This window comes from Apium graveolens, chromosome 1 (genome assembly GCF_009905375.1).
Source record: "Apium graveolens cultivar Ventura chromosome 1, ASM990537v1, whole genome shotgun sequence".
In the NCBI taxonomy this organism is placed as follows: Eukaryota; Viridiplantae; Streptophyta; class Magnoliopsida; order Apiales; family Apiaceae; genus Apium; species Apium graveolens.
Window position 1 is genome coordinate 160127059 of NC_133647.1, and position 11962 is coordinate 160139020.

Sequence of the window (11962 nt, forward strand, 5' to 3'; positions counted from 1 at the left end):
AACCCGTTATAGTCTCAGAGATGAAATTGAAATAAGTACAAGTCTTTGAATCCACAATTTAAAAGTTATTACAACCCAAAATGATTACTTGATAAATTTACAGTTAATTTCCATTATCTACCACAAGTTATAATTATACATAATTTGATTCTCAAAAATAGAATGCCTGATCTACCAATAGATCTACCTCTGCAGCTATAGCAGCTACAACATCATCGGGAAGACGCGGGACGCTTCCCACGTGCTTGCGCTGGGTCTGCTGGAGTCTGGTCATCTTTCCTAACTGTTGTTGTGTGATGAAGAAATAAAGCAAGAGTGAGCCTTACAGCTCGCAAGATAATATATAGTGATAACAATGATATAAGTATCTAAATGGATACTTACTAGAATCTTTTATCAAACGTAAGATAATTACTTACTAGATATAAGTAGAAACAAGGGATGAAGTTACCAAATACTTCACTATACTTATATCATTTAAAAAGCTACTTGAACTACCACTGTTCAAAGTATAATGAGCTTTCAACAGTTCATCAGATAGATGAGACTACAAGACAAGATTTGAATAGATTAAATCTTTGAAATATTATTAAAGGAAATGAAGTTATGATATACTTCATTAAGTTCTGATATATGTATATATATATATATATCCACATATACATCTTCTTTATACATTTCCTGAAAACCTCTGTCATGAAAAGTATGAACAGAATTGCAATATCCAATAAATTTGGAAAGGAAAAGAATTTTGGCATAAACCAGGTATCTCGCTGATCAGGCAAAGATACCCATAAGTAACCTTTTCTACTAGTAGATGGACGAATTCCCCACTGGTCATCACCCTGGCCACAATAGGACCTTATGCTGGACTGCCACTTAGCCACTTATGCATTTGATGGACTCCCACTGAGCCACTTACACTATCATGGACGCCCACTGAGCCCATGTTGCTTATGCCGACTCAATAGATTGACTTACTTCCCGAACGTTGGGTAAGTAATCAATTCATTTATCAAAACTGCAACCTTGTTACGAATATAAAATACACCACAGAGCCGGATCCCTCAGGTTTTGAGCGAGTATTTAAATCCCCTTAAAAAGGAAGATCTTAAATATAAAAATGAGTATTGGGATCCGCTCTAACTTTTTAAAAAATCATTTTGAAGACTCGAAAACACTTTAAAGAGTGTTTGGAGTAAAGCTGATTTAATGAAGTAAATCAGTCCCCAGTATATTTAGAAAATGCCTGAATATTATTATTTAAATAATATTCTCATAAAGATAATCCTTATAAAAATAATCGAAGTAGAAGTATTAAAACTTATACTTGAAATGGATATTAAATAACCAAAGATATACTTATATAAAAGTACTATCTTTATTTGAATAATCGAAAATAAGTTTGATTATTGACACCTTATTCTTTAATAAAATAAAGAATATATTGCAGTAATAAGCGGAGTCATAATACCTCGAATGAATATTATAAATAACATTCATAAAATAAAGGAGTCATACATCCTCAAATGAATATCCAAGTAATATTCAATAATAATATAAAAGAGTCATAAGCCCTCGAATAATATTCGAAATAATATTCAATAAATAATATAAAGAGTCATAAGCCCTCGAATGAATATTCAAATAATATTCATTTAATAAAATAAAGAAGTCATAAGCCCTCGAATGAATATTCATAATAATATTCATTAAATAAAATAAAGTTATCGAATAAACCTTATTCGATTAATAGTTTTGAAAACTATAACCATATATATATATAAGTATATATATATATATATTTATATACATATATACAAAATCTACTCGGGATCCTCGACTCCCGGTTTAGAAAATATTTCCACCTTTTGGGTCCCTATACTAAGGGTATATGCAAGTTACCGCTATCCTCTACCATAGGTATTATCAACTGAATCAACAGATATATATATAGCAAGAATACGAAACAGGCCTGCATATATACCATATAACATGCTACAATATATCGCAAGAATTTGCTATAACAAATATGCATTTAACGCAAGATCATGCATATACACAAATACATCACAACAACAGTTATAACGGGTAGAAAACTTGCCTGAGCGACTTGGGGTGATAAAAGGCTCGGGACGAGTCTGATAACCTATAAACAACAAGTAAGTTGGAATTAAACCAAAGTCACTTGTAAATCTATACTTTAACTAACTTAGACTCTAACGCTTATTTTGCGCTTACTGATTTACTTAAGTCACTCGAGTACCCTCGGCTCCACCATTTTTAATAATTTAACCTTTACGAGTTTTAAGGCGATTCCTTCACGAGTGTCTTACCAACTGCCTAACACACTTACCATAAATGTTTCATACATTAATTAACCATTTTTGGTCTTTAACCTATGTTTCAAAGTAAGGCGAGGGGAAAAGTTTCGTTCGCGAAACGCCGTTACTTGAAACGGTCGTTTCTCCTAAACCGTGCATCGGAATCGAACGAACTACATATCAAAACGAAGCTCGTAACATGAGCTATCTAAACATGGCAATGGTCATAATCTAGCAGGGGTTCTCGGGTCCTAATGTTATGCACAAAAACAGTCTAAAGAAAATCGGACGTTACGACGGCTATGTTTACGCGATTTCCCAATTTAAAACCATTCAAAACCAACCCAATTCAACCTCAAATCCAACATACAACCAACATACATCCTTATCACATCATAACAACCCCAACCAATTCAATTTTAACATTCATACTTATGCCTAAGCTTGAATTTAACTATACTACATTCTTTTAACCAAAACAACAAGATTTACCAATCCGATTCAATACCATTTCAATCCCAAACTCAAAATCACAAACATCAAGCTACAATATCACCCTACTACTCAAAATCATCTTATAATACATAGGAATCTAGGGTTTGGAGATGATATACCTTCCTTGAAGTGGTGGGAGTAGCTAGGAAGCCTTAAGAAGCTTTGAGAAGTCTTAGGAATGCTTGGATCTTCAAGGAAAACAAGAAAAATTTCAAGTTAAAAACTTGAAAACACTATTCATTGTCTTCTTCTTTGATTAAATGAAGAAGATTGAGAAGGAATTGATGGCTTAAACTCATGATATAGCCCTAACTAAGCATGAAGATGATTAGGGAATTAACTCACCAATTTAGGAAGCTTGGATCTTTGATTTTGAATTTTCTTGCCTTTTGCAATAGTAAAAAGCCGAGAGCTCTCAAGAACAATGCCTTGGTTTCTTTTTCATTTTGATGAAGAATGAATTTGCTTGGCTTGGTTGATTTTTTTTTGTGTTTGATTTAGTCAATTACCTATTTGCCCTTGATTTTGTGTGGTTAAAAAGCCACCACATCTCCTTCCTTCCCATGTCATGCCCATGTCATGTGGTGATGTCATCTTTCCCTCTTTGTCCTCCTCTCATTGGTTGGGTGACATCACTCACTCTAATCCCTTTGATTAACTTCCTAATTGTTTGCCTAATGACCGCTGATCTGTTATACGGTTCGCTTAACTTTCGTTCTCGTTTATCGTTTGAAGGATCATACCCGGGATCTTATTACTTAGGTTCCCTTAACCCTTCTCAATACATTATATTCCTTTTTATGATCCTCTATTATAATCCTTTAATTTAAATCCTTTTTATCCTGTTACATTATACTCAATTCTCTCCGTATCTAGTGGATTTCCGGGAAAAACCAAAGTGTTCGGAATTGGATTCTGGCGATCTTTACATACACTCATATACCACATAGAGTACTAATAATATCCCAGAATATCCATAACAGAACCCCTACATAGTGTGGCGTGAAAAGTTTTCTCATTCAGCAAAAACACTATTCACAAGGGTTACAAAAAGTTGAAAATTTTGGGGGTTATTACAACGACGCATATAAGACAAATAAGCACAACCTACACTAGATATCATACAATCACCACATACCAAGGTATTAAACAATTAACTAAAGAATTTCATAGTAAATCCGCTAGAATCCCATGATCACGATTAGCCCATAATAGAACTCATCGTCACCATGGGTTCATATGAAAGAATGATAATAACACAACGATATAAGGCTGAAAAATACTTAATAAATAATGAAGTACGTCACAAGATTATTAAGGTTCAAATCATAGAGAAAACTAGCATCCACTGTTACAACGAATTTAAAGAATCACAAGATAAACTAATGCTTCCTCTTCTTCGTTGTTGCGTGCTAAAACGGTCTTCTCAATCTTCTTGCCTTCGCTCTGGTTTTTGAAAATGTCTTCCCATAAGGTTTATATAAGAGTCCAGGAGTCACGGCGCTAACAGAAGCCCAAACAGAATTGAAAACAAATAAAACCAGAATCTGAAATTCCGCACACACGCGGTCGCATGCTCCCTCCACGCGGTCGCCTGCTGGCACACGGTCGCGTGTTAGCCTTTTGGAAAATTCTTCATTTCGCTCCTGTTTATGCTGATTTCTTTGCTCATCACCCCTAGACTGATTCCAAACACTTCCTTAAGCTTTATTTGATGAAAACCACCTATCTAAGCAAGTTATATCCTGAAATGCAAAAACACTAGAAAACGCGTCAAATACATAAAATACTTGAGTCCAAGACACCAATTCAAGCTGTTATGAGACACTCTAAGTGGTATAAAATGCCACTTATCACACCCCCAAACTTGAATCGATGCTTGTCCTCAAGCATCACGGACTCAAACTCATAATAAAACATGCATGAATGCAACTATATGAATGCAGCAATCCCCTCGCGATGACTAAACCAACCAACACATGACATATCAACAAATACAATTAGGCGACTAAAGATCAATCAAATCACGCAAGCTAACATACAACTAGAAACTTGGTGTGTGCGAATGCTTAACAGATATGCTTCGAAACTAGATCAATAATCATAACTTAATTATCCTCAAGGAAATCACATGCTTATACGAAGAATATATTCTAGACACAAAATGACTTATAACACTACAAGATTATTGGAGCTTATTACAGATTCATGCTTTTATTCAACACATAAAACAAATGCTTATTTGATCGTGTAATGAGTGAGGTCCACAAAAGACTTATGCAATGGTACCCATTTAGCGAGTGTTAGGTTAGCGGATCCCATACTATAAAAGCCTTAGGTCACTAGGCACAAAGTCCCCTAAGAACTTAATAACTCGAATACCAAAGAGCCCACTAGTGATCAATCGTACATTAAACCATTTTTTTTCTTTCTCTTTTTTTTCCTTTTTTTTCTTTTTCTTTCACACATATATATTTTTTCAATTTCTGAGCAAGTGCGTTTCGCTCCATCTTGCTCAACCCTAGACTACTCATATACAATACGAGCCGGCTACTGGCCAATTGACGCCTAGCCACAACTAGCAATGAATTCCAATTTTTTATCTCCAATTTTTTATCTTTTCATGTCTTTTATCATTAAGAGTCTATCATGCATTCTAAGTATAAGCAATAGATTAACCTCAAAATCCATCAAACCATGACAACGATCTAGTCCTTAAGCATACTCTAAGACTTAGTGAAATTACAAGTGTTTCTGGCATGCATGTCAACCTAACAAGATTCAACATCACTCTAACGTTATCACTACACTCGCATCAATATCACATATTAATCGGTAAAGCAACACAAAGGGATCATGGTATATGCATGAAAATAAACCTATATGAATCTATATAGACACACACACACTACTAATCCTTACATTATCACCCCCAAACTTAAAATTTTCAATGTCCTCATTAAAGGTAATAATAAGGATTTCAGGCATACCTAATTAGCGGGAGAATCACCCTCGTCAGGTGGAGGATCAGGTGGCCAATCAACGTCGCCATCAGTGTCTCGAACAACAGTACTGAAAGTGTGTGTCAAATCTTCAGCAAAATATCGGTGGATGACATGCACGGCCTCCATACGCCTAGTCAATCTTCTATATTGTGCATCACCAACACCAGTCCTAATAACTACCCGTTGCACATGAGAAGAACCCTCTGTAGGCACGGGAAGATCCGTCCAGCCACTCTCTACATCATCAAAAATATATCTCAATCCCTTATTATGGGGTGCACCTAAGAATGAATAACTCAAGTGATCTGGCATTCGGTTGAGCTCAAGTGTGGGAGCTTCTTGAATAAATGGTTCAAAACGCTCGTGAGAAATTTTTAGCTCTGCTAACCCAAGAAAATCGAATGGCATATCCAACTTCCTCATCCACAGAGGTGCATTCAAATCCTGCAATTGCTATGCTCCTTCTTTATCTTCAATAATTGATTCCCCTATTAAGGATCTCTCTAAGGTATCTGACTTTGGCAATTGCTCAGGCTCTGAATTTACTACAGAGTCAAACCACTCTACTTTAAAGCACTCATCTTTAGCTGTGGGTAACTTTATTTCCTTGAACACATTAAAAGTGACCTTTTGATCGTAAACCTTTATCGAAAGCTCTCCTTTTTGCACATCGATCATAGTTCGGCCTGTAGCCAAGAATGGTCTTCCCAAGATAATGGGAATCTTCTTATCTTCCTCGAAATCAAGAATTACAAAGTCAGTAGGGAAGATGAGTTTATCCACCTTGACCAAGATATCCTCCACTATACCTCATGGATAAGCGATGGAACGGTCAGCTAGTTGCAATGACATGTATGTTGGTTTCGGATCAGGCAGACCTAGCTTCTTGAAGATAGATAAGGGCATCAGATTGATGCTAGCTCCTAAATCACATAAACACTTTTCGAACGACAAGTTTCCGATGGTGCAAGGAATAGTGAAGCTTCCAGGATCTTTAAGCTTCAGAGGCAACTTTTGTTGCAGCACAGCACTGCATTCCTCCGTTAGAGCAACGGTCTCTAAGTCATCGAGCTTCACTTTCTGAGAGAGAATACCTTTCATAAATCTCGCATAGCTAGGCATCTGTTCAAGAGCTTCAGCGAAAGGTATGTTGATATGAAGTTTCTTGAACACCTCCAAAAACTTCTCAAACTGCTTATCCAGCTTTTTCTTCTATAGCCTCTTAGGAAAAGGAGGTGGAGGATAGATCTGTTTCTCCCCTGTATTACCCTCAGGAGGAGTGTGTTCCACAGTAGTCTTCCTTGGTTCCACCTCTACTTCCTTCTGCACGTCTTCTTCAGCCATAACTTTATTTTCTGAAACTTGAGATTTTTCAGGCTCTTCGTCTTGCTGAATTTGGGGGCTTGCGATCTTTCCAGACCTCAAGGTGATGGCGTTCACCTGTTCTTTAACTTCCCTCTTACCTGGATTTGTTTTTGTATCACTAGGAAGCATTCCTGGTGGTCGATTCAATAAGGTATTAGAATTTTCCCTATTTGGTTCTCCAGAGTCTTGATAGAAACAGCCTGGCTTTGGCATATAAGAGCCTGGTTTTTGCACATAAGTCGTAACTCCTCCAATTCAGATTTTTCATTCGAAGATAGACATGCACCATGAGTTTGTTATTTTGGTGTAATTTGTTGCTGAAAACCAGGAGGGTTGAATAGCTTATTTCCAAACTGCTGGAATGGCTGTTGCATCGCATTCTGATTGTTGCTCCAGCTGAAGTTAGGATGATTCCAGTTCTCAGGATGATAAGTGTCTGGAACTGGTTGCTACAATCTCTGAAAGTTGCTCACAAACTGAGCTGAGTCACTAGATATAGCGCATTGCTCCATCACATGCGGACCTGCACACAGCTCACAAACACTAATTATCTATTTAACACCATAGTTAGCCAGAGAATCAATCTTCATAGACAACGCCTTTAGTTGAGCAGTGATATCCGTAGCTGTATCCACTTCAAGAACTCCTGCTACCTTGCCATGTGGACATCTCTTGGTTGGATACTGATATTTATTAGCAGCCATCAGTTCAATTAGATCATAAGCTTCCTCCTAGCTTTTTGCCCATAATGCTCTGCCTGATGCTGCATCGAGCATCGGTCTGGACTGTGCTCCCAACCCATTGTAAAAATAATTGATGATCATCCAATCAGACATTCCAAGATGAGGACACGTCCTAAGCATCTCTTTGTAGCGCTCTCAAGCTTCACATAGCGATTCTCCCGTTTGCTGCGTAAATTGAGTAATAGCATTCCTGAGTGCAGCTGTCTTTGCCATAGGGAAGAATTTAGTAAGAAACTTCTGAGCAAGATCTTCCCAAGTAGTGATCGAACCAGCTGGTAGAGAGTGTAACTAGCTCTTAGCCTTGTCCCTCAGAGAGAATGGGAATAGTCTCAGCTTCACAACATCTTCAGAAACACCGTTGAACTTGAAGATGTCGCAGATCTCAATAAAATCCCTAATGTGCATATTGGGATCTTCAGTTAGAGAACCCCCAAACTGGATTGAATTCTGCACCCATTGAATTATGCCAGACTTGATCTCAAAGGTATTAGCTGTGATAGCTGGCCGGACAATGCTATATTGAATATCATTGATCTTGGGTTGAGAAAAATTCATCAAGGCTTTCGTTCGTGCTGCTGGATCTCCCATTGTACTGAGTACCTGAAACACAAAAAAATAAACCGTGAGAGTAAAAGAGTCCGAGTCAGTGAACTTTAATGACCACTGATGATAAGCACATAAACTAAAAATTAACACCGAGTCCCCGGCAGCGGCGCCAAAAACTTGTTACGGCGAAAACATGCGCTAATATTCATGCAAGTATACGCGTTCTACTATAAGATATAAATCAGATTCGTTCCCACGGAGACTGGTTTAGGTTAAGTTCAATTTATGCACCTATGCAATAATGTATGGTTATCGCTCAATGCTAAGACAAATAACAAATTGGGTTTTTGTTAACTAATATTAACTATGATAATTAAACACTTGAATTAATAATATTAAACACACATGAGATCCTAACTTCATTACTACTTCATTTAATAGTTATTGTTATTAACCTTATCATGTAATGGTGATGATATTAATCGAACAGCATGAAACTGATAAACGCCAACTTTCGTTGTACGAATACCATCCTACCAAGCATCCATAATTTAGATAGAAGTTGAATAGGCATCAATTATGTTGAGATCCTATATGTCTATATAATTTGACAATATAATGATTTAAGCACAAGTTATTCATGATAATTACACAGGGCAAGTAAAACGGTTAGAGTTACCCACTAATCATGCATACAACACATGAACCTATGCTAGCATGTCAAGTTCTAAATCTCAAGATCCACTGTCGCTTCATAGGAGATTAACAGGTTACCTTACATGTTCGTGACACATATAAGAAGAATAAGCATAACATATACTAGATATCATACAATCACCACATACCAAGGTATTAAACAATTAACTAAAGAATTTCATAGTAAATCCGCTAGAATCCCATGATCACGATTAGCCCATAAAGGAACTCATCGTCACCATGGGTTCATATGAAAGCATGATAATAACACAATGATATAAGGCTGAAAAATACTTAATAAATAATGAAGTACGTCACAAGAGTATTAAGGTTCAAAGCATAGAGAAAACTAGCATCCACTATTACAACGAATTAAAAGAATCACAAGATAAACTAATGATTCCTCTTCTTCATTGTTGTGGGCTAAAATGATCTTCTCAATCTTCTTGCCTTCGCTCTGGTTTTTGAAAGCGTCTTTCCATAAGGTTTATATAAGAGTCCAGGTGTCATGCGCTAACAGAAGCCCAAACAGAATTGAAAATAAATAAAACTAGAATCTGAAATTCTACACGCACGCGGTCGCATGCTCCCTCCACGCGGTCGCCTGCTGGCACGCGATCGCATGTTAGCCTTCTGGAAAATTCTTCATTTCGCTCCTGTTTATGCTGATTTCTTTGCTCATCACCCCTAGACTAGACTGATTCCAAACACTTTCTTAAGCTTTATTTGATAAAAACCACCAATCTAAGCAAGTTATACCCTGAAATGAAAAAACACTAGAAAACGCGTCAAATACACAAAATACTTGAGTCCAAGACACCAATTCAAGCTGTTATGAGACACTCTAAGTGGTATAAAATGCCACTTATCAAGAACCAATTGAGGTGGTACTGGGTCTATCCTGGGAAAAATTCTGCCTCCTGAATCTTCTATCTCTATTCCTTTCAGATCACTTCTGAAACTTCTGACCTTGATCCGCCTTATCTGTCACATTCTCAAACTTTCTCTTTTTATCACCCTTCTCCTTGGTGGCTAACTTCTGGTCACTCTCTAATACTAGCGCGGCTTGAACTACATAGGTATATGTTTCGAGTTATAAAGCTACAACTCCGCTTCGGATCTCCGGCTTCAATCCTTGTCGAAACCTTTTTGCCTTCTGGGCTTCCGAACTCACATATTCTGGTACAATTCGGGCCAATTCTATAAACTTGGCTTCATATTCTATCACACTCCTTTCACCTTGCTTTAATTCTAGAAATTCAACCTCCATCTGGTTCTGTAAACAATCTGGAAAATACTTCTCCAAGAATAATTATGTAAACCTTGTCCATGAGATATGACCTTCTCCTTCTAAAGCATGAGTGGACTCCCACCAATAATTCGCCTCATTCTTATGAAAATAACTTGCATAATCTGTCTTAAGATCTTTACTTAATTGGGTGAGCGTCAAAATTTCTCCATTTCCTTCAACTAAATCCTTGCAGCAACAGGGTCTACTTTACCCTTAAACTCTGGGGGTTTAAAATACTGGAATGATTTAAAACTAGCGGTTTGGTTCAGCCCCCTCAACTGATGTTGTTGCTAAATTTGTAGCTGTTGTTGTTGGATTTGTTGTTGTTGTGTTAGTTGTTGCTGCTGTTGTTTTTGTTGTTGCTGAAATTGTTATTGTTGCTGCTGGAATTGTTGTTGTTATTGAGCCATCTGATTAGACTGTTGGCGCAACAAAGCTAGAAATTCATTCATGGATGGATCCCCAACAGATTCTCTACTGGAAGAATTGGATACGTTATTTTTCTTTGGTAGCATTCTCCTAAAATATAGCAAATGATATAATTTATATTCTTCTTTAGAAGAGTGACTTGGATTTGAGCCAGAAGGTTTTTGCTTATCATGCTTCTGCCTATCATCATACTTGTCATCTTTTGAGTTGAACTTTATAACTGGCAATATGGTCCATGCATTCTGTAGATATCTCCCCAGTATCCTAATAATTTCCATATCTTCAGCTGGTTTGAAGTTCTTTCTCTTTAGATCAGTCTCCAATGTCATTATTAATCTTGTATATGCCCTTACACAGTTTTTGGGTACTGTGAAGTATCTGCACTGGCTTAGTTTGTGGATAAATGTAGGCCACCCCATGCTTGGATATAGATAAGCTTCAGAAAAAAAGCAGTTATCTGAGCTTGCTTGAGTTCTTTGAGCAGTTGGGTATCCTATGGAATTACTGGATTAACTTTGTTAATTATCACATCTAGCTCAGATGCTCTCATTCTTTGTAGATTTGAGAGAGCCATATGGAGACATATGTCCAAACCACAGTCGTTGACATTGGATACTATCATTTTCTCCAAAAAGTTGTCAACTTTCACTATCACCACTTTTATGAAATTGATGTTGTTGGACAAAGCTCTCTTGTAAGTAATGTAGTTATTGGCCAGAGAGACTCTTAGAACTTCCAGTAGCTCATTGAACTCCTTATCTTGACAGGGTCCTTCTACAGCTTTCTGGAGCCTGTCTTTACTGACCCTTTGAGAAAGTTCTAATTGCATAGAACTTTGACCAGAGTGAGTAGTAGATTTTCCAGCCTCTTGAGATTATATAGATTTACCAGCTTCCTTGGACTATATAATCCTAACTTCTATCTCCCCCTTAGTCTTGTTGGAAGGAAGGAGTAGTGGAGTTGGATCTTCTGGCCTCACAACTTCAAGAAGAGTAGGTAAAGGAACATTCAAGGCACTCATGATAGCTCCCAAAGAAACTAAATTTTGTATTTGGAGATATTTGTGGG

The 11962-nt window shown here is 37.1% G+C and overlaps 1 non-coding gene across 1 annotated transcript; it reads left to right on the plus strand.

Moving 5' to 3' along the window:
• The first annotated feature begins 8023 nt into the window (after positions 1-8023).
• Positions 8024-8130, plus strand: LOC141681307 (small nucleolar RNA R71). Its single transcript, XR_012558753.1, has one exon. It is a non-coding gene; the product is annotated as a small nucleolar RNA R71 (small nucleolar RNA).
• Positions 8131-11962: the final 3832 nt, after the last annotated feature.